Source organism: Schistocerca piceifrons, chromosome 1 (genome assembly GCF_021461385.2).
Source record: "Schistocerca piceifrons isolate TAMUIC-IGC-003096 chromosome 1, iqSchPice1.1, whole genome shotgun sequence".
NCBI lineage: Eukaryota > Metazoa > Arthropoda > Insecta > Orthoptera > Acrididae > Schistocerca > Schistocerca piceifrons.
Genome location: NC_060138.1, coordinates 207,598,536 through 207,622,373, shown reverse-complemented (window position 1 = coordinate 207,622,373; position 23,838 = coordinate 207,598,536).

The window sequence follows — 23,838 nt, the reverse complement described above, 5'->3', positions numbered from 1 at the left end:
CCGCAGCATCGAAATACGTCTTGGTTTTAACGATGTCCAGCCCAAATCCTGTATCATTTCATTGATACTCTCTCCCCTATTTCGCGATAATACGAAAGGTGCTGCTTTTCTTTGAACTTTCTTGAAGTACTCCGTCAATCCTGTCTGGTAACGATTCCACACCACGCAGCATAATCTAAAGGAGGACAGACAAGCGTAGTGTAGGCAATCTCTTTAGTAGATCCGTTATATTTTCTAGGTGTCCTGCCAATAAAAAGCAGTAGTTGGTTAGCCTTCAGCACAATATTTTCTATATGTTCTTTCCAATTTAAATTTTTCGTAATTTTTGTAATTCCTAATTATTTAGTTGAATTTACGACTTCTAGATTTTAGCACTCACGCTTTTCGTTATTTAGGGCCAACTGCCAATATTCGCATCGTACATATATCTTTTCTAAATTGTTTTGCAATTTGTTTTGATCTTCTCGTGACTTTACTAGTCGATGAACGACAGCGTCATCTGCAAACAACCTAAGACGTCTGCTTAGATTGTCTCCTAAATCGTTTGTATGGATAGGGAACAGCAAAGGGCCTATAACACTACCTGTGGGAATACCAGAAATCACTTGTGTATTACTCGACGACTTTCCCTCAGTTACTACGAACTGCGCCGGCCAGAGTGGCCGAGCGGTTCTAAGCGCTACAGTCCGGAACCGCGCGACCGCTACGGTCGCAGGTTCGAATCCTGCCTCGGGCATGGATGTGTGTGATGTCCTTAGGTTAGTTTTAAGTACTTCTAAGTTCTAGGGGACTGATGACCTCAGATGTTAAGTCCCAAAGTTCTCAGAGCCATTTGAGCTACGAACTGCGACCTCTGACGGAAAATCACGAATCCAGTTACATAACTGAGACGATATTCCATAAAGAAGCAGTTTCTCTACAAGCCGCTTGTGTGGCATAATGTCAAAAGCCTCCTGGAGTTCTAGAAATACATAATCACTTTGAAATCCCTTGTCCACAGCATTCAACACTTTGCACGACTAAAGAGCTAGTTGTGTTTCACAAGAACGATGTTTTCTGAATCCGTGTTCACTTTGTGTCAATAGTCCGTTTTCTTCGAGGTAATTCATAATGTTCGATCACTATGTTCCAAAATCCCGCTGGAATCTTGTCGCTAGTTGCCTATTCGTAGCACTAAATGTCAACACGGTCTTCCCTAACACATTTTATTGGATCCCCCCAAACCCCGATTTTTAACAGTAAACTTGGGGGCGGAGAACGTAATATTACGTCACGCCAATCACGCTGATTTTCCGCAGTGGCGTACGTATATTTAAAACTCCCGCAAACGTCTGTCAGGTGTACAAGCTTCGAAGTTTCTATTGTGACTGCCGGACGGTAGTGCAGTAAACACAGGCGTTTTTGAAACATTTTATGTGTATTTTGTCTCGTAGGTGCTAACTGACGTTCGTGTTCTCCCTGTTTCATCCGTTTACTGTGTTTTTGTGTTGATTTTGTATTGAAAATGTGCAGTGGAGAGGAAACACGCTTGGAGAATATGTTTTACACAGTCATTGATGGGTCTTCTGACAATCAATACGAAATACTTGATGACAATTCAGACTACACGCCATCTGAAAATAATAGTTATACCAGGTGTTTTTGGAGACGAGTTTCTACAAGCGTTTGCCATATTATTTTCACAGATTATGTTGTTACGAAGGATTCTTTTGCAGGTAGATCAGGACATGATTTTGAGTATATGAATCCAGTGACTGCAATGTTAGAGAACGTATCTCTCCATGTTTCAATTTGTATCACACAGCATTCCACTATCAACGCTAAATTTGGCTTCAATATTGTGTTTTATGTATTTCTTTAGATTAAAACTGGCTGTGAAAGAAATTTAAAGAAAAATGGCAGGTATTTCCTTGTGTATTTGAATACCAGAACTCCATTTCAATTCTTTCCTGTGATAATTGCTATTCAATTGAATTTTCATTTGTGTATTCAGATTTAATATTCGCAAAACCAGAATACGGGGTGTTTCAGAAGTGTGGTCAATATTCCGAGATATAACAGGAATGATCATTCAAAACAAATACGTCAAGTAAACATCGGGTCTAAAAGGCATACCTTAAGAGTTATTAGCAATTATTGATCTTCGATACGGTGAAAGAAATCTCTTCTGCTTCAAGCTCTTTGCTTTACATATTTTGGTGAGTGGTAGTACGGACCAAAACAAGAAAAAAAAATGTCCAGTGAACATGTGCTTGAAAGTGCATACCTTAAAAGTTATGAGCACTTGTTCATTAGAAGAGTTGTGTTTCAAAATAGCAAAGGTGAACATGTGCTCGTAGCTCGTAGCTCTTAAGTTAAGCATTTTAGGGCACATGTTTACTGGACTTTCTTTCTTGTTCTAGTCCATATCACCATTTCCCAAGCAAAGAGCTTGCAGTGGAAGAGATTTGTTTCGCAATTTCGAAGTTAAAGAATTGATCATAACACTTAAGTATGCGTTTTAGACCTCATGTTTAATTGACTTTTTTGTTTCGAATGATTATTCCTGTCATATCCTTGACTATTGACCATCACTCCTGAAACACCCTGTATATACGAGGGTTGGAACTTCAATAGTGGCAACTACTTATTCACAACCGCTACAAAGGAGTTACCTGTTAGCATCTGTTACTGTCCTTCAAAGCAGTCACCAGCGTTGTGTAGAATCCGTTGCCAGCGATGTGGAAGGCGTTGTATACCGATAGAAGAGCCTCTTCTGTTGATGGTGTGAATGGAGCGGTCGAAAGTTATGACGATTCTCGTGTACGACTGTGATGGTGTTATCCCGACGCATTACGTTTCTCCATAGCAGATCGTCAGTGCACAGTATTACTGTTCGTTTTTGGAGCATCACCTGCCACCAGCTTTGCGAAAGAAGCGGCGACACTTTCTGTGCAACCCACCCATCATTTTGGACGACAATGCGCGGGCGCAAACAGTGCAACCAGTGGCTCCTCTGTTCGTTCGATGGAACTGGAAAGTACTGTACCATCCACCACACTCACCGGACTTAATTCCTTCATTCCGAAGAAGAAGGAACCACTTCGTGACATTTACTTCAGAACTTTTCCAGAGATGAGACAGGCAGTAGACCGCTCCATTCGCACCATCAACAGAACAGGCTCTGATAACAGTATACTATGCCTTCCACATAGCTGGCAACGGGTTCTACACTACGCTGGTGACTACTTTGAAGGACAGTAACAGGTGCAAACATGTGACTCTTTTGTATCGGTTGCCGGCCGGAGTGGCCGAGCGGTTAAAGGCGCTACAGTCTGGAACCGCACGACCGCTGCGGTCGCAGGTTCGAATCCTGCCTCGGGCATGGATGTGTGTGATGTCCTTAGGTTAGTTAGGTTTAAGTAGTTCTAAGTTCTAGGGGACTTATGACCACAGCAGTTGAGTCCCATAGTGCTCAGAGCCATTTGAACCATTTTTTTTTTTTTTTGTATCGGTTGTGAATAAATAGTTGCACTATTTAAGTTCCAACCCTCGTGTATTAAAGTAGAATTCATGGAGGTGTATTCTGTCCGTTGTGGTCTTCAGTCCAGAGACTGGTTTGATGCAGCTCTCCATGCTACTCTATCCTGCGCATGCTTTTTCATCTCCCAGTACCTACTGCAACCTACATCCTTCTGAATCTGCTTAGTGTATTCATCTCTTGGTCTCCCCCTACGATTTTTACCCTCCACGCTGCCCTCCAATACTAAATTGGTGATCCCTTGATGCCTCAGAACATGTCCTACCAACCGATCCCTTCTTCTGGTCAAGGTGTGCCACAAACTTCTCTTCTCCCCAATCCTATTCAATACTTCCTCATTAGTTATGTGATCTACCCATCTAATCTTCAGCATTCTTCTGTAGCACCATATTTCGAAAGCTTATATTCTCTTCTTGTCCAAACTATTTATCGTCCGTGTTTCACTTCCATACATGGCTACACTCCATACGAATACTTTCAGAAATGACTTCCTGACACTTAAATCAATACTGGATGTTAACAAATTTCTCTTCTTCAGAAACGCTTTCCTTGCCATTGCCAGCCTACATTTTATATCCTCTCTACTTTGACCATCATCAGTTATTTTGCTCCCCAAATAGCAAAACTCCTTTACTACTTTAAGTGCCTCATTTCCTAATCCAATTCCCTCAGCATCACCCGACTTAATTCGACTACATTCCATTATCCTTGTTTTGCTTTTGATGATGTTCATCTTATATCCTCCTTTCAAGACACTGTCCATTCCATTCAACTGCTCTTCCAAGTCCTTTGCTGTCTCTGACAGAATTACAATGTCATCGGCGAACCTCAAAGTTTTTATTTCTTCTCCATGAATTTTAATACCTACTCCGAATTTTTCTTTTGTTTCCTTTACTGCTTGCTCAATATAGAGATTGAATAACATCGGGGAGAGGCTACAACCCTGTCTTACTCCCTTCCCAACCACTGCTTCCCTTTCATGTCCCTCGACTCTTATAACTGCCATCTGGTTTCTGTACAAATTGTAAATAGCCTTTCGCTTCCTGTATTTTACCCCTGCCACCTTTAGAATTTGAAAGAGAGTATTCCAGTCAACATTGTCAAAACCTTTCTCTAAGTCTACAAATGCTAGAAACGTAGGTTTGCCTTTCCTTAATCTTTCTTCTAAGATAAGTCGTAAGGTCAGTATTGCCTCACGTGTTCCAGTGTTTCTACGGAATCCAAACTGATCTTCCCCGAGGTTGGCTTCTACTAGTTTTTCCATTCGTCTGTAAAGAATTCGTGTTAGTATCTTGCAGCTGTGACTTATTAAGCTGATAGTTCGGTAATTTTCACATCTGTCAACACCTGCTTTCTTTGGGATTGGAATTAACATATTCTTCTTGAAGTCTGAGGGTATTTCGCCTGTTTCATACATCTTGCTCACCAGATGGTAGAGTTTTGTCAGGACTGGCTCTCCCACGGCCGTCAGTAGTTCCAATGGAATATTGTCTACTCCGGGGGCCTTGTTTCGACTCAGGTCTTTCAGTGCTCTGTTAAACTCTTCATGCAGTATCGTATCTCCCATTTCATCTTCATCTACATCCTCTTCCATTTCCATAATATTGTCCTCAAGTACATCGCCCTTGTATAGACCCTCTATGTACTCCTTCCACCTTTCTGCTTTCCCTTCTTTGCTTAGAACTGGGTTTCCATCTGAGCTCTTGATATTCATACAAGTCGTTCTCTTATCTCCAAAGGTCTCTTTAATTTTCCTGTAGGCGGTATCTATCTTACCCCTAGTGAGATAGGCCTCTACATCCTTACATTTGTCCTCTAGCCATCCCTGCTTAGCCATTTTGCACTTCCTGTCGATCTCACTTTTGAGACGTTGGTATTCCTTTTTGCCTGTTTCACTTACTGCATTTTTCTATTTTCTTCTTTCATCAATTAAATTCAATATTTCTTCTGTTACCCAAGGATTTCTACTAGCCCTCGTCTTTTTACCTACTTGATCCTCTGCTGCCTTCACTACTTCATCCCTCAAAGCTACCCATTCTTCTTCTACTGTATTTATTTCCCCCATTCTTGTCAATTGCTCCCTTATGCTCTCCCTGAATCTCTGTACACTCTCTGGTTCTTTCAGTTTATCCATGTCCCATCTCCTTAAATTCCCACCTTTTTGCAGTTTCTTCAGTTTTAATCTACAGGTCATAACCAATAGATTGTGGTCAGAGTCCACATCTGCCCCTGGAAATGTCTTACAATTTAAAACCTGGTTCCTAAATCTCTGTCTTACCATTATATAATCTATCTGATACCTTTTAGTATCTCCAGGGTTTTTCCATGTATACAACCTTCTTTCATGATTCTTAAACCAAGTGTTAGTTATGATTATGTTGGGCTCTGTGCAAAATTCTACCAGGCGGCTTCCTCTTTCATTTCTGTCCCCCAATCCATATTCACCTACTATGTTTTCTTCTATCCCTTTTCCTACACTAGAATTCCAGTCACCCATGACTATTAAATTTTCGTCTCCCTTTCCAATCTGAATAATTTCTTTTATTTCATCACACATTTCTTCAATTTCTTCGTCATCTGCAGAGCTAGTTGGCATATAAACTTGTACTACTGTAGTAGGTGTGGGCTTCGTATCTATCTTGGCCACAATAATGCGTTCACTATGCTGTTTGTAGTAGCTTACCCGCATTCCTATTTTCCTATTCATTATTAAACCTACTCCTGCATTACCCCTATTTGATTTTGTGTTTATAACCCTGTAGTCACCTGACCAGAAGTCTTGTTCCTCCTGCCACCGAACTTCACTAATTCCCACTATATCTAACTTCAACCTATCCATTTCCCTTTTTAAATTTTCTAACCTACCTGCCCGATTAAGGGATCTGACATTCCACGCTCCGATCCGTAGAACGCCAGTTTTCTTTCTCCTGATAACGACATCCTCTTGAGTAGTCCCCGCCCGGAGATCCGAATGGGGGACTATTTTACCCAAGAGGACGCCATCATCATGTAATCATACAGTAAAGCTGCATGCCCTCGGGAAAAATTACGGCTGTAGTTTCCCCTTGCTTTCAGCCGTTCGCAGTACCAGCACAGCAAGGCCGTTTTTGTTATTGTTACAAGGCCAGATCAGTCAATCATCCAGATTGTTGCCCTTGCAACTACTGAAAAGGCTGCTGCCCCTCTTCAGGAACCACACGTTTGTCTGGCCTCTCAACAGATACCCCTCCGTTGTGGTTGCACCTACGGTACGGCTATCTGTATCGCTGAGGCACGCAAGCCTCCCCACCAACGGCAAGGTCCATGGTTCATGGGGGGGAGGGTATTCTGTCTATGCAACTAAATGAAAGGTAGTTTGCTTTTTGCCATAGCGTTTTGCTTCTTTTATTTGTGAAACATATTCAGTGGCGATTTCCATGGTTGTTAATCCATATGTGTGATCCGGGAGGTGTGTCATTCGATCCTCATGCTCCATCTGGTCGATTTTCGGCGTGTTTTCACCCACATTTATTATAACACATCACTTTACTTTTCATTTTGTGCTCTATGTGAGTGTGATTACAGAGCGTAGTGTTTCCAACAATACACACTGCACTCTGTAAACACACATATAAATGCTGGTGAAGAAACGCCGGAACTCGACCAGCTGCAGCATGAAAACCGAATGAACACATCTCCAGGACCACAAACATTTCGTAACATGGACAAACAACACTGGAAATCGTAGCTGTGTGTGTGTGTGTGTGTGTGTGTGTGTGTGTGTGTGTGTGTGTGAAATCTTATGGGACTTAACTGCTAAGGTCGTCAGTCCCTGAGCTTACACACTAATTAACCTAAATTGTCCTAATGACAAACACACAAATCCGAGGGAGGACTCAAACCCCCACCGGGACCAGCCGCACAGTCCATGACTGCATCGCGCTAGACCGCTCGGTTAATCCCGCGCGGCAAATCGGAACTGAAGATGCTTCATAAATAAAAGACGCGAAACGCGTATGGTAAAAAGGAAACTGCCATCCATTTAAATGCATAGACAGATCACACCTCCATGAATTTGGCAGGAACTAAGGAAAGACGGAAAACGAGAAAATGACGATAAAATAGAAAGTCCAGAAACATATGCCGGCTCCTGTGGCCGAGCGGCTCTAGGCGCTTCAGTCCGGAACCACGCTGCTGTTACGGTCGTACGTTCGAGTCCTGCCTCGGGCATGGATGTGTGTGATGTCCTTAGGTTAGTTAGGTTTAAGTAGCTCGAAGTCTAGGGGACTGATGACCTCAGATGTTAAGTCCCATACTGCTTAGAGCCATTTGAACCAACCAGAAACCTAAATATGTTTTGTAATTCCAACAACACATTTGTACAACGGTTAATGATTGCCTAAAAACAACATATTTTCGCCAGTCCACAGGTAATGGCCGCTACCTACGAGACCAGCACTGTAAATTTTAAGGAATCGAAATCACATATACGTGTGAAACAGCGTCAGACGTCTCGTCTCTAAATGTATTGCAAATACAGTTGGCAACAAAAAAGCCCCATGCCTGAGGCTGAAATTCTGCTGCACCCTATGACGTTACCTCGTGTTATTGGGATTTATTCAGTGTGTTAACATGTGGCCTGTGAGGTTGCGTAAACCTTTTTCTTAAATGCAGTTTAGTGCCCCGTATGGAGGAACCTCACACAAAAGGAGGGTACCTATGCTTAGTTGTCCTTTTTGTTGATTTATCACTCACTTCCTCATAAAAGATCCCCATTATTTAATTGCCACCGACCCACAGTTAAGCAAATTAAAGTTCAAGAACAACATTTTAATCTGCCGACAGTCAAATCAAAGAGCGTATATAGTCTTATTGTCCCGGCTGAGAGAATAGAAGTCTCTGATCGAATAACTTCACGTTAACAATTTTCTGAACTCTAGTGAAAAGGTTTCCACAGTGTTACTGGTATTTAGAGTTTGAAATTCTACTATTTGTTACCGTGTTAACTCATTAATTAACTTTGAAGTTCACTTTTCTTTTTCTTATGCAACAATAAGGGTAGGCATAGTCGGCGCTAAGCGCATAAAAATTAGCAGCTTAGGGTCATACTAGGTGATTAATTATGATGAAAGAATAACACAAAGCCCTTTTTATACATATATTTTACACTGTAAAAGGAATCTACACTTGCAAGACGAGTCATCGAACGAACCTGTGCGAAAAAGAACAAGAACATGAATCTTAAGTTATGGCTTATATGTTACTAGTAAAGGGCTTGCATTAAAGTATACAATATTCTTTGTTTTTAAATAACATTAGTCTTATCACTTTTAATATTATTTTTCTGCCTAACTAATAAAGTTAATACTGGTAGTATTTGTGCTAGCACTGCTGCTGCCACTAATAGTAATAATATTAATAATAATAATAGTGACAATAATAACAATGGCAGACATAAATACTTCATAGATATTTCCTGATGTAGCGAGTTCTGGGGAACGGAATATTATGGAGATTGCACCAGCTAAGCATACTGGGAAATGAGGAAGATCTGGTTGGAACGAAGGATGTACAAGGTTAACGATTGTATGCAGAGACAGTGGTAACCTTTATTATTGCTATATTAGATATGTCATTAAGTATCTTCTGAAGCTGCAGATGTTATTCAGTTCTCTAATACAGTGAGGGAGGTTATTCCAGAGTCGGGTTCCTGCTACGGAGAAGGACTTCGAAAAAGTGGCTGAACGATGGAGTGGGACAGAAAGAACTCTGACAGGAACAGGTGTTTCTGCCATTTTGTTCAGACAGCAGCGTTAAGGTCAAGGAGAGATATGAAGGACAATGTACATTGATAAGACAACAGAAAAGTCAGAAGGGTATGGAAATCTCTGTGCTCGTCTGTACGCAGCCAGGATGGCTGTACAGATGGTGGTGAAATACGATCCAAGAATCGAGAATCATAGACGTAACAAACACAGCCATTCATTATCAGTTCCAGGCGCTGTGAAGTTTCCAGAGAAAGACCTTGCGGTATAATATCGCCGTACTCAGTAATTCGCGCAAGTTTCTTTTCCAGGTCAAGAGGGAAGAGCTTTTTTATATTTTTACAAGTCTTCTTGCACATTGCCCTTATGTCCGATTTAGATTTTCATGTATTTTTACTCCTAACCTCTTTGCTGCAAGGGAGAAGTTGATATTGTTGCCATTTAGGGTCCAAAATGGCAGAGTTACCCGATATTTCGGACTAATGATCCTATAACGACCAAGCTTTCGTTTTGAATGGACTGGACTTTAACACAATGTCCTATGCCTATATTGATATTGTACACAGGTCTGCCTGTAACGATCCCCCCATAAGCTTAAATTAAATCGTATCTTTCTTCCTACTTTCCTATTATTTTTCAGAAAGCGACTTAATAGCGAACTCACATCAGAGACCGACAAAAACAAGAGCAAGATCCCATATTAACAAGAAGAGAGTTGTTTCGTACAACTTCATACACAGTGGTAAGAAGAATTGGACTCAAAAGTAGATCTCTATTCCAATTTTCTGTACAAGTTCCGGAACTCACGGAACCGAGATGATGCAAATTTTTTTTTGATGCGTGTATTTTTCTACATGATTCATCCCGACACCGCTAATTGTGAAAAGTTCGGTTTCGAATTACACTGTTTCCCTAACGGTAATAAACGTGATGTTCCCACAATTCCATGGATAAAATAATAATAATAATAATCATTATTATTATTATTATTATTATTATTATTAATTGAGGTACTTACTAAAAAGCATGGGGTTACCAGACTCATTGTTGAAAGGTATAATTAAAGGGACCATGGAGACAACACATACAAATAGTAACTGAGTTTGGACATTATTAGCAAAGCACGTTGCTAGTCCTACTGGTAAGGTAAGGCCCTAACGAAATGTAATTGACCAGAACGAGGCAAGAATAATAGTTGGCACTAATCTGTGGGACCACTTGAGGAGGGTGCAATGAAAGCAGGTTTCGCATCTACTAGATGAAGTCGTGCAAATAAATTCACGGCCACGAAGTGGCTTCTTTCAAAGTTGACCAATCTTCCGTTTGTAGGATTGTAGTATGTAAGTGTAAATGTTTTCTAGAGGACCCGCTGCAAACGCTGTTGACGATTAAGATGCCAGATACCGTACCACCTGGACTACATTAACCAAATAAAAATCATATGCCTCAACCAAGAATCGAGCCATCGACCTTCTGCACGCTAGCCCAAAACTCTATCCACTGCGCCAACTGTAAATCACGACTAATATTTGCTGACAGAGTTTGTTACCAAACATGTGGTTACAGTGTTGCCGGAATATCACTCTTTAACACCCTTTTCCTGCCGGATGCACTCGCCGAACGAAATTTTTTCATCTCTGGCATGCGAGGAGTCACGCTGCGAAGCCCGAGTGCGCGAATTTCACTCTGTATATACTAAAAATAAGCATATATTAAGGAATTAGGTACCTAAGAACACACCCGTCTTACAATACAATGTCGTGTCAAAATTTCAAAGCAATTGATCAAGAAATTTCAAAGATTATCGATTTTGAGAGAAACCTACATTTACATTTTTAGTTCATATTGATGTTCCACTGTCACTCAGTGCTTTGCTCCGTACCTATACCTACAGGACATTTTTTATTTCTTTGTGTGCATTTAGCATCACTAGACATTTTATCAAAGCAAGCTTCCTGCACCGGTGCCAACAGGATTCTATCGTTTTCCTGGCCTCTGTGATCTAGTGTAACGGTGCTCTGCAGAGCAAGATTGTCCTACTTCTTTGTGCTTCTTTTATTTTATACACATGCTGACGTGCAGAATCTAAAGTAGTGCTAAAATACCACTGTTGTATAATAAATATGATTGTGTCGGAAATAAGAGTTTATAACATGTTAATCACTATCTGACAATGCCATTTTTCATTTTACTACTTCCTCTCTTTTTTACAAGCTTCAATGTTTAGAGAGTCTTTACTTCTCCTTACAGATATATCCCTCTTTTTTTTTACTGTTCTTAACACCCCTTCAGTGTAACTGTTGATTTAACTTAACCCTACCTGCTGGCATCAGGAGATTTGATATTTGTTCCCCTTACACTTTGTCATCCTGTTCCGAAATTTCCTTTGATTTGTTTCGTTGATTCTTCAGCACACAAGTTAAACTTCATGAACGACAGGCCTTAGCCCCACCTTATATCCTTTACAACAGATACATTTACTTTCGTGTTTCGTCATCTACTGCTGCTTTCTTTGAGGTATAGCAACAGTCTCGTCGATTTGTATTCTTGCACTATAGGAGTGATATGTTTCAGGTAGATCTATAAAATTCGTGCGCAAATACACTGGTGTGATAAATGAGACGGAAGTCTTGTGACTGCCAAGAACTGCATGGGAAACGAAATGATACAGTCTAGCGGTTCTAGGCACTCAGTCCGGAACCGCGCGACTGCTACGGTCGCAGGTTCGAATCCTTTCTCGGATGTGTGTGATGTCCTTAGTTTAGTTAGGTTTAAGTAGTTCTAAGTTCTAGGGGACTGATGACCACAGATGTTAAGTCCCATAGTGCTCAGAGCCGAAATGATACAGGGTACGTTCACAGTGCGTCTCTTATCTGTAATACGTAAGCCCCTTTTGAACTGAAATTCTCAACGTCACACGTATCGCAGGTGGGAACACAAAGCAATCACAAAAATGCACACTTTCTGTTAATACGAGAATACACGGTATATACTGACATTGCGGATATTTCGGTGTAACAAAGAGAAACAGTATCTGTGAAACAGATGTCATCGTTAAGACAGCGTCTGTGATACAGTATCTTACCACTCACGAAATTCGCGGTATTTGAGGCTTCGTGGTAACCCTAACTAACCCCTGTCTTTCAGCTGTGAAACGCGTTTTTTGCCAATTCCATAGCATTTTGCAGATAAAATGAATGTTCATTTGCGAATAGGTCCACACCAGTGAACTTTTAAAACAGCGACCTCCGGGGTATTTTGTGTTAAACCCATTGCAACCGTTAATGGAGAAACATTCAAAGCCAATATCACTCTATTAATATTTTTTACGACCATATGTTGACAATTCATTAACTGAAACAGAACAAAACACGGGAAACGTTTTCTGGATTAAAGACGTAGAAATAAAATGAAAAACGTATAAACATATTCTGAGTGTCTCCTAAATCAATCTGTAAAACAATTACACAGAAGTAAGGTATGATCTTTATTTATTTTTAATATTCTTCCGCCAGATGGGAAGATGTCTGTAGACTGTAAATGTGTGTGTGTGTGTGTGTGTGTGTGTGTGTTTTGCGTCACCGGTAGATTCGATCTATATGCGGGTATTATGGATATGCTCCGTGAACTGAAATTGATGATCTGGATAGGAGGAAACGATCTTTTTGCAAAATGCTGTTGAGAGAGTTCAGAGAACTGGCATTAGTGATACACCGCAGAACGATCATGCTGCCACCAACATACATTTCGCGCAAGTACCGCGACGACAAAGTAAGAGATGTGAGAGCACATACAGACACACATAGATAGTCATTTTTCACTCATTCAGTTCGCAAATGGAACAGGACAGGCGACAATTGCTAGCGGTACTAGGTACCCTCCGCCATGTGCCGTTTGGTGGGTTGCGGAGTATGTATGTAGATGTAGATGTAGATGAGGATTTAAATCAGAATGAAGACCCAAGGCCGGGCAGGGTGCCCGACCTGTTCTAGGTGCTACAGTCTGGAACCGCGCGACCGCTACGGTCGCAGGTTCGAATCTTGCCTCGGGCATGGATGTGTGTGATGTCCTTAGGTTAATTAGGTTTAAGTAGTTCTAAGTTCTAGGAGACTGATGACCTCAGAAGTTAAGCCCGATAGTGTTCAGAGCCATTTGAATCTCTTTTCTTCTTTTTTCTTTTTTTTTGTTGTAAAAAACCGACCCAAGGCGAATGGAACGAGTTCACGTGTAAACGAGGCACTGAACATAATCAAATGTTTCACCACCCATACAAGGGCATGCTGAAAAGTAATGGTTCCAAATTTTTTATATGAAAACTCCATATTTATTTCTCAACCAATTTACACTGGTGTCCACACATTTCTCCCAACGAGAGACCGGTTTGTTGATACAGTCACTGTAGAACGTTTGACTTCGTTGATGGAGTCTCAAACTCGCCTCTGCCTGCTCCGCTACATGTCCTCGAATGTGTTAGTTAAGTTTTGGAAACCAAAGAAAATCGAATGGGGCCAAGTCGGGAAGGTATGAAGGATGATCGGTGGCACGAACCCAACCGTCGTGCTTCGGACGTCGCGACGCTGGTGTGTGGTCGATTATTGCATTGCTGAAGGACGCTGTACTTCACATGTTACGGACTCTTCAAATTCGTGGTTTAAGTTTGCTAAGTGTTCCACAGTTCCATGCGGAGTTTATGGTTCTGCCTTTAGGCATCATTTCCAAATGCCCCACACCATGAACATCCTAGAACAGTTTGAGCACGTGTTTGCTTGCTGGTGACATGGTCTTGAACTGTTTTAGCGTCAGTGATCCTTTCTGGCGGATCTCCTTTAATGGTCTCTTGCTCTCGGGGCCAAAATCGCGAACCCAGCTTTCATCACTTCTCACAATGCTGTTAAGGAACCGATCAACCTCGCGTTCAAAACTCAAAGGAAATTGTCGACAGATGTCCAATCTGCACTGTTCCATGTAGGAAGTGAGCAATCGAGGCGCCCATAGCACACACAGTTTTCTGTACCGCAGTTCTGCAACGATGGCCTGTACACGCTCTCGTGAGTTTCCGAACTTACCTGAGAGCTGCGTCTTCTATATCTGGCGGTTTTCTGTGATGCATTCATCAACCCCACTGCGATGATTCTCTTCGGCTGCCGTACGCAGACGTCCACTCCGAGCTCTGCGTCACACGTTGAGGTTAGCACCATGGTTTCCATCATTACGAACATGAAAGCCTAACGTCGCACATAATTTATGTCGATACGAGCACCACCATACACATATTTCATTCTTTCATGGATTTCATTTAGAGGCCCTTTTTCTGCGGTTAGAAACACGATTACAGCTCGCTGTCTCTGCCACGACAAAGTTACAGTACGCACCGCCATGTTACACGATCTGGCGACAGAGGGTTGCAACTTTTCATCACAGAAACGGGAAAGTCGACATAGTAATGCGAATGCCATGTAGCACCTCAACCGATTTCGAGAACAGAATATAATATTCGGAGGCACTACTTTTCAGTATGCCCTCGTACAGCTGTTTCCAGTCGACTCTTTTACATCTCCAGAACAGTCACACGGGTGAAAGTAGGCCTTAGAGATCGGTGCCTCGAATTTATTTTTAATTCTGAGCAGTCGTTCCGGCAGCGGCGCACACAAACATCCACATATTCCGACCTCTCTCTCTCTCTCTTCGCCTGCCAACTTCTTTGAGGGACCCACTTATAAGAATACCCTTCGGACCGCGGCGCTCTCTTCATAAGTTGAGACATTCCACTTTGAGCCCACTGGCGTTAATAATCAAAGAAGTTTGTGACAAGTTATTTCCCGCGAGTGGGCGAAGCAATTATGACTGGAGTCGCGTCAGCGGCTAATGAAGACCGAGTGCGACCATTAATCTGCCCTCATAGCGTCAGACTGTAACCCCCGCACCGCCATTCTGCCGTTCGCGTCGCGTTTGCCGCTCTTCGTCGAGTAATTACTTCATAGGCAACTAGGCGCAACTTCTGCTTTCTCCCTGGAGGCCGGGGCTTTCTCTCTTGACAAATAGCGTAAGCTTTGCAAGTAAACGTCCTATTGTTTGAGGTTAAGCATTTTGCCACGGGAGGTCTGTTTCTCCATCCTGACGCCTGAAGTGTCACCGTGGTATTCCATCATATAAGTCTACTGTTGTGTAGCGTAAGGATCTGTAAATATGTACAAATAGTTGAAATCGAAATGTTACTGAAAAACTTTCTCTGTGCTACATAACGTGACGATACCAATCGCCAATCCACTTAGGAACTTTCTTAACGACATTTGTCTATGGTTGTGGCAGTCGTAACTGGGACTGTTGATATTTTTAAAAATATCTTGTATCCGATATATCGATGTTTTGAAAGGTATCAGAGTCGGCCAACAATTTTAGACGAAAGTTATCGATATATAGACGAAAAATATATCGACATATCTGCCCATAAAAATATCGGCTGCACATTGCAAATATGCTGCCGATTTTAAAGCTGTGTATTTGAGTATTGATTTATTATTATCTATTTGCACATCAAGAAACTAGCAGCATGGCATTCCGCCTTGCAGCAAAAACTGAAAGGAAAACGATGAACGTTCATCTATGGCGACAACCACTTTGTTAACAATGTTAACTGCATGTAAATGGCACACTAAAGGGTGTCCCACGGATCCGTCGTTCGGTTTCGTCACATATCCCAGAATACTTCATGTCGGCTTACCTGTTTCTTCATTTCTGCCAACGCCAGTGACCTAACAGTTACAGTGTCAAAAATTGCTTGGGGAAGCTAAACGCTGCAGTTTGTGTTCGTAGCACCGAGCTCCGATTGCATCATCATTTCCGCTCACACGTCTCTGCCTACCGTAAAGATCTATCTTGTAATTTAGATCTTTGTTTTCTAACGCAACTGATGTGCTATTTCTTCGCTTCGTAAATCTTGTTGTTCCATTCACACCGCCACTCCCTATGCAATCGGACTTCTTTCGTGCCACATATGCTGCTATTTTATTTTGAAAGAAAAAGACGCTATTCCATTATTTATTACTTCACTAATTTTGTCTTCTTTCATAAGTTATATTCCGTAAATCGACAAAATAAAAAAAGTAACTCGTGATGGTATCCCTAATGAGAGTTTAGCACAACCATAATAAATGCGGACAGAACATGTGACGACCACACGTGAAGTTTGAAGACGTTGACCACACCATGTGTTTCTATATGTATTTTAAGGAGTCGTGTACACTAAATGTAAAAGCCGCCTAAATGTTGCAGTTTCTCAGCTTTACATTTGGATTGTGCAAGTGTGTTAGTTGCGGCCGTATCTTATTTGGTTGTGTGAAACACTTACTAGGGACGCTGTCACATATTGCTGATGTGCGGATTATAATACCCTTTAAGCATAACAGTTTTTGTTATGATATTGCTCTATAATGACCAATAGGGTGAAAACAGCTAACTGCTAAATAATGCAATAAAGTGTTTTATTTCAAAGTAAATTAACTTTCTTGATGTTCTTACGAAGGTGTGGGCGAGGGGCTCCCTTCCAGAAGTTTTCGGAAGTACAGACGTCGTAAACAGCCAACTTGATAGTGAAACGGTTTATCGGCAGTGACAAATACACTGAGGTAACAAAAATGATGGGTTACCTCCTAATATCGTGCCGGACCCCGAAATAGTGCAACAACTCTACGCGGAGTGGACTCAATATGGCGTTCGAAGTCTCCTGCGGAAATATTGAACCTTGCTGCCTCTATTGCCATCCATAACTGAAAAAATGCTGCCGGTGCAGAATTTTTTGCACGATCTGACCTGATTTTGCTCCATAAACGTTCTACGAGTGGCTAAATCATTCGCTTTAATTTTCCAGAATGTTCTGAAATGGAACATTATCATCCATAAAAATTCCATCGCTGTTTGGGAACATGAATTCCATGAATGGCTGCAAGTGGTCTCCAAGTAACCGAACATCACCATTTACAGCCAGTGACAAGACCAAATGGAGCAGAGGACCCATTCCATCCCCTGTCAAGCACAGCCCATCCCATTACAGAACCACCACCAGCTTGCAGAATGCCTTGTTGACAGTTTGGGTCCATGTCTTTATGAGTTCTGCACCACACTTGAACCGACCATCAGCTCGTAATGACTGAAATCACGCCACGTTTGACCTGGCCAGTCGTTTAGGGCCCAAACGACATGGTCACGAGTCCAGGAGAGGCGCTACAGATGATATCGTGCCGTTAGCGAAGGCACTCGTGTCGGTAGTCTGCTGCCATAGCCAATTAAAACCAGGTTTCACCACGCTATCCTAACGGATACGTTCCTCGTATGTCCTAAAATGATTTCTGCGGTTATTCTACTCGTTATTGCTTGTTCGTAAGCACTGATAATTTCACCCAAACGCAGCTGCTCTCGGTTGTAAAGCGAAAGCCGTTGGCCACTGCATTGTCCGTGGTGTGATGCAATGCCTGAAATTTGGTATTCTTGGCACATTCTTCATATTGTGGATCACAGAATATTGAATTTCCTAACGATTTTCGAAATAGAATGTGCCATGGGTTTAGCCCCAACTACCATTCTGCGTTAAAAGTCTGTTAATTCTCATCGTGCTACGCTAATGAAGTCAGAAACCTTTCACATGAACCAGCTGAGTACAAATAACAACTTTTGTTTTGTACCTTGTGTACCGCGGTCTGTATATGTGCACATCGCTGTCCAGTGACTTGCCATTTCGTTGTAAACGTATAGCAGTGTATGCACCAGGTGGTGGAGATGACCATCGGACACGAATTTACTAGCCCGAGCGTGTGCCCACACAGGCGTTCTTCGAGGGGGGGGGGGGGGAGGGACAGCTCTTCGCTACATCTCCATTACAACACTCGATCCTCGCTGTGTCTCTCGTGGTCGTGCGGTAGCGTTCTCGCTTCCCACGCCCGGGTTCCCGGGTTCGATTCCCGGCGGGGTCAGAGATTTTCTCTGCCTCGTGATGGCTGGGTGTTGTGTGCTGTCCTTAGGTTAGTTAGGTTTAAGTAGTTCTAAGTTCTAGGGGACTGATGACCTTAGATGTTAAGTCCCATAGTGCTCAGAGCCATTTGAACCATTTTTGAACCTCACTGTGTAAGGACGATGTGGCAGCGCAACGATGACGTGTTTCCTGGAGAAAATAGGCTTGGACCCCATGAGGGTAGCCCCAAGTGGTGAACACCGACCCCACAGGCTGCCGAGCATTAGCACCGAACTGGCTGGATTTCACTGTTTGTCTCCGAACACTTGGCGGCTTCCAGGAGCCCAGGGAGTCAGTCAGTGATCAATGGTTCAGTGCCCGAAGATGGGAGTGGCGGCTGCATCAGAAGTACGACTCTGTCCGGGACAGGCTGGACGTCAAACTGCTGCCCAGCTATTTGCTGATGGCGGGCTGTGATCCTGGGATGGGAGGTGGTTAAATATCTCTGTCAGGCGCTGACAGTTGGGGAAGAAGCTACGTCTCGAACGGGATCAGTGCCGTGTTTTCAGTAGGGGAGGGATTCGATACGAATGTACCCAAAAGCGAAGGGTTCCGGCATCGACAGGTCATTGTCAACGGCGCCGGTGGTCACAGCAACCTGGTTACACCACTGAACTGTAGCGAACTTTCATGCACAGAATATTCTACGTGGCAAAATTACTTTCTTTAAACTTCTAGTCACTTCATAGAGGTCTGCAAAAAAAGTAGAGTTACTAGATACGAGGACACAATGTCGTTTGCTTCTAACCTCCTCTCATTTTCCTTTCCAGTACACTGCTTCATCCATTCTCTCTCTCTCTCTCTCTCTCTCTCTCTCCCTCTCTTCTCTCTCTTCCTTTGAATTTCTCTGTGTGTTTCTCCACTTCTTCTGTCTCTCTTGTTATGCAAGTGCTTCCTCGTAGCAGAGGCCAACAGACCGGCCACTGTGGCCGAGCGGTTATAGGCGCTTCAGTCTGGAACCGCGCGACCGCTACGGTCGCAGGTTAGAATCCTGCCTCGAGCATGGATGTGTGTGATGTCCTTAGGTTAGTTAGGTTTAAGTAGTTCTAAGTTCTAGGGGACTGATGACCTCAGATGTCCCAGAGTGCTCAGAGCCATTTGAGCCAAGAGGCCGACAGGCAGACAGACAGAGAGACAGACATGGAGAAAAGCGCTGCAAAAACTGAAATAATACACTACTGGCCATTAAAATTGCTACACCAAGAAGAAATGCAGATGATAAACGGGTATTCATTGGACAAATATATTATACTAGAACTGACATGTGGTTACATTTTCACGCAGTTTGGGTGCATAGATCCTGAGAAATCAGTTCCCAGAACAACTACCTCTGACCGTAATAATGGCCTTCATCCGCCTGGGCATTGAGTCAAACAGAGCTTGGATGGCGTGTACAGGTACAGCTTCCCATGCAGCTTCAACACGATACCACAGTTCATCAAGAGGGGTGACTGGCGCATTGTGACGAACCAGTTGCTCGGCCACCATTGGCCAGACGTTTTCAATTGGTGAGAGATCTGGAGAATGTGCTGGCCAGGACAGCAGTCGAACATTTTCTGTATCCAGAAAGGCCCGTACAGGACATGTAACATACGGTCGTGCATTATCCTGCTGAAATGTAGGGTTTCGCAAGGATCGAATGAAGGGTAGAGCCACGGGTCGTAACACATCTGAAATGTTCAAAGTTCAGTCAGTGAGAACAAGAGGTAAACGAGACGAGTAACCCATGGCACCCCATACCATTACGCCGGCTGATACGCCAGTATGGCGATGACGAACACACGCTTCCAATGTGCGTTCACCGCGATGTCGCCAAACAGGGATGCGACCATCATGATGCTGTAAACAGAACCTGGATTCGTCCGAAAAAATGTCGTTCTGCCATTCGTGCACTCAGGTTCGTCGTTGAGTACACCATCGCAGGCATAGCAGGTGTATCAATTTTAGTGGCCAGCATTGTAACATGCTGACACAGGAAACTGAACTCTCTGTTTGTTCGGTTCAGACTTAAAGATCACACATTATTACTGTGGTGTCACCGCCAGACACCACACTTGCTAGGTGGTAGCCTTTAAATCGGCCGCGGTCCGGTAGTATACGTCGGACCCGCGTGTCGCCACTATCAGTGATTGCAGACCGAGCGCCGCCACACGGCAGGTCTAGAGAGACGTCCTAGCACTCGCCCCAGTTGTACAGCCGACTTTGCTAGCGATGGTTCACTGACAAATTACGCTCTCATTTGCCGAGACGATAGTTAGCATAGCCTTCAGCTACGTCATTTGCTACGACCTAGCAAGGCGCCATTATCATTTGCTATTTATCTTGTGATGCATGTACCGTCAGGACGATGTTCACCAATTATGGATTAAAGTTAAGTATTCCAGCAGCTATGTACCTTTTTTGCTAGACTCAATTTATTTAACTGTTCCAGACCTCACGCCAGCCTGCGTGAGCTTAAACGCGTGCCTTTCGGCTCCCTCCAAACCCCGTGGTTTGGCTCCTGCCAATTCACAACAATTACATTCCGTTCAGGACTACAATGGAAGTCTGAATCTGGCAAGCCCAGTTCTCACCCTGGAGCTATACATTTTTGTCCATTCAATAGTTCGTCTCATTCCAGTTCCCAGATGCGCTGTTACTGCCGTTAGTGAGTGGAGTGAATCTGATATTCTGATAAGCGTTGTGAATGACGCTGTGGTCAATTTCTGAAGGCTCAAGGACTTTCCTAAGTAGTTAGCTGCTTTCCCTCCAAGGACAGTGTTGAAGATTCGTTATGTCAGACTGCAGCTGTCCATCCTGATTAACATGCGTGTAGGAAAATAGATCCCCCGTCCTCGTTGTTGGTTTAAGGTGCTGTAGATGTTGGTAGAGTTCGTTGTTGCGTCTGGCTTTGTACAAATAACCTACTTTGACAGAACCAGTGATTTTTTTCACATTCATTCTGGTTATTGAACTGCCCTTCCTGACCATCTTAGGCGCAGTACTGAAGATGTCACTACGGTACTATAGTGTCGGAGTTCAAGATTGAGAGAAAGGGATTTAGATCTGTAAATTTTCTTAAAGAGGTAGCAGAGTCCCTTCAGTTTGGTTCAATTACTGTTCATGGCTAGATCCTTGTTGATTTTTGCGATTATCCTGTTCCGACGTACTTGAATGAAATAGTCTGTTGAATTAAGGCACTGCGCAATTCTGTAATGTCTGGTGCAACGTTTATATATTCTCTATCTATTTCATTTGCTATGAGCATATAGCATATGCTCAACTTTTTTCTGATCGCTTCACTGTCTTAGTCTCTTTATTTTTCTTCACTGAACCCCGCTGAAACATATGAAGGAACGCTTCTCAGATTCGAGATATACGGTAGTGATAGGCGTCATTCTATAGCAGTTCCTCATGCTTCACTAATAACGTTTGTCGCCAGCCAATCATAGTTCTGTGCATCATACAGGCAGCAATAAAGCTACTTTTTAGGCAGGAGTTCTGTTAACTCCGGAGAGGAAAGAGGGAATGCAGTCAGCAATTCCTCGTAATTCGGGCAACAAATCGTGTGTCAAATAAATGTTTGTTTTTCCCGTACCACCCATTCGAATATTTTGTTTGTTTTGTGTCTATACATGTTGCAACTACGAGGCTTTGCTTTTCACGTTCCCGGCAGCGCTCTATGTGTGAAATATATTTTTTTAAAATGAACTTTGACTGATGCATTTCGCTAGAACTATTACGGTTGAAATACCCTATAAAATCTCTTCGGTATTCCAATATATGTCACATCCTCTCATCCCGTATTAACTCGTTCGTATCCTAATTGTACAAATACTTTTTATTGCAAGCGTTTGAAAGGAAAAATACCCTATAATATCTCTTCGGTATTCAAATATATGTCACATCCTCTGATCCCGTATTAACTCGTTCGTATCCTAATGGTACAAATACTTTTTATTGCAAGCGTTTGAAGGGAAAATAGAGGAGAAATTAGAACGGGTCTCTGATCGCCAAATAGGGAGTGATAGTCTTCAGATTTAAAATTCATCTACTTAGTTTTGCCCAGTGATGGCGTTTAACTCTATTGATGGTGATGAGTTTGTTGAACGATAGAATCGGCATTTCCCTTCTTTCCATATGAGTGGTGTAGACTATATTTTACGTGTTTCAACCCGCCCCCTGCATTTATTACATACTGATCTAGATAAATACACATACAACACCACATAGTGCAAGCTCACATCAGAGATCTCCAGCAGATACAAATTCTAACGTGTGAGTCGACAATGTGTCGAATGAAGATAGCGAAAAACCGCCTGCGGTCCGCTAACAAAGCGGTTCCTGTTTTGTACGCAACTACTACTGAAAAGTGGGTTGACTCCGACGTGAACTAAAATCCTCAAAGCAGTAGTAACTTCTTATCTGAAAATTTTTGGTGCAGTAATCACGTGATAAGGAAAAATTAAAATTGTCTCTGAGTTGAGAGGAAGAATTCATCATAACGTCATGTGTAACTGACATCGGAACAAATGTATCAGTCGAATGCACGGGCAAGGAGAAGATTTTTCTGCTTGTCAAGGAGACAGTGTTGAAAACAAAAAAGTTAGCTCTGTAATGATGTTACATGTTCTCCAGTGTGTGTCTAATCGATGGGGAAGCTTTTTTACAATTTTTTAAATAATCTAGTTCAGATGTAGAAAATGGAATACCGTTGCAGTACAGTACTCGTTTTGGCTGGTGTACGTCCGACTAAATTTCGTCCAATGTTGATAAAGTTGGTAAGCATTTTAATATTGAGTTTATAGCTCACGTTTTTGTTTTCAAATAAATACATATTTCGAGAGAATGCTACCTTGAGCGAAATAGTTTTCTTCTATACTCAGCCATGTTTATATATCGCAGATTTCAACGTAACCAGTGGATTGCTTTCATTTCAGAGTCGAATATTGTGGTAACCGTAAGATAAATGCCACGAAGCGCGAATTAACACAAACACCAATAGTTTCATTTCAGACTTAATTTTTTATTCAATCTATATTCGTAAAAGACCAAAACAGTCACCCAAGACCAGTTACAGGTTACCAATCTAACACCATCAAAGGCTCCTGACAAATCGATTCTGTCAAGAGATATCGATCTCTCAGCACTAATGCCATACTCTTTAAATACAATCGACTAGAAATTTATAACCTATACACACAAGCGTTCCAAGTTTCCTAATCGAAATTATCCCAAACAATCATAGATCCTTTCCATATGATTACATGTTCAACATTTTCACGTTTTTATTTGTAGCAAATACCACATATTTAACATTATCTAAGGACAGTTCCGAACATAACTGCCTTTCAGCAAGCGTATGTAAATTTCAATGGAGAAAAAACACAACGTACCGGTTGCAAATAATGTTTCATACATTTGCGTAGGTTTCGACACCTCTAAGGATGTCTTCTTGAGAATAAAAATTTAAAAGCTCTATAAAATAATACATAGAAAAATAAATTCGACAGAAACATTATCGAATTTCAAAAATGTCATAACAAGGAAAGGTATCTTAAGTAAAGTTACACTGCGAGAAGGCAATAGTG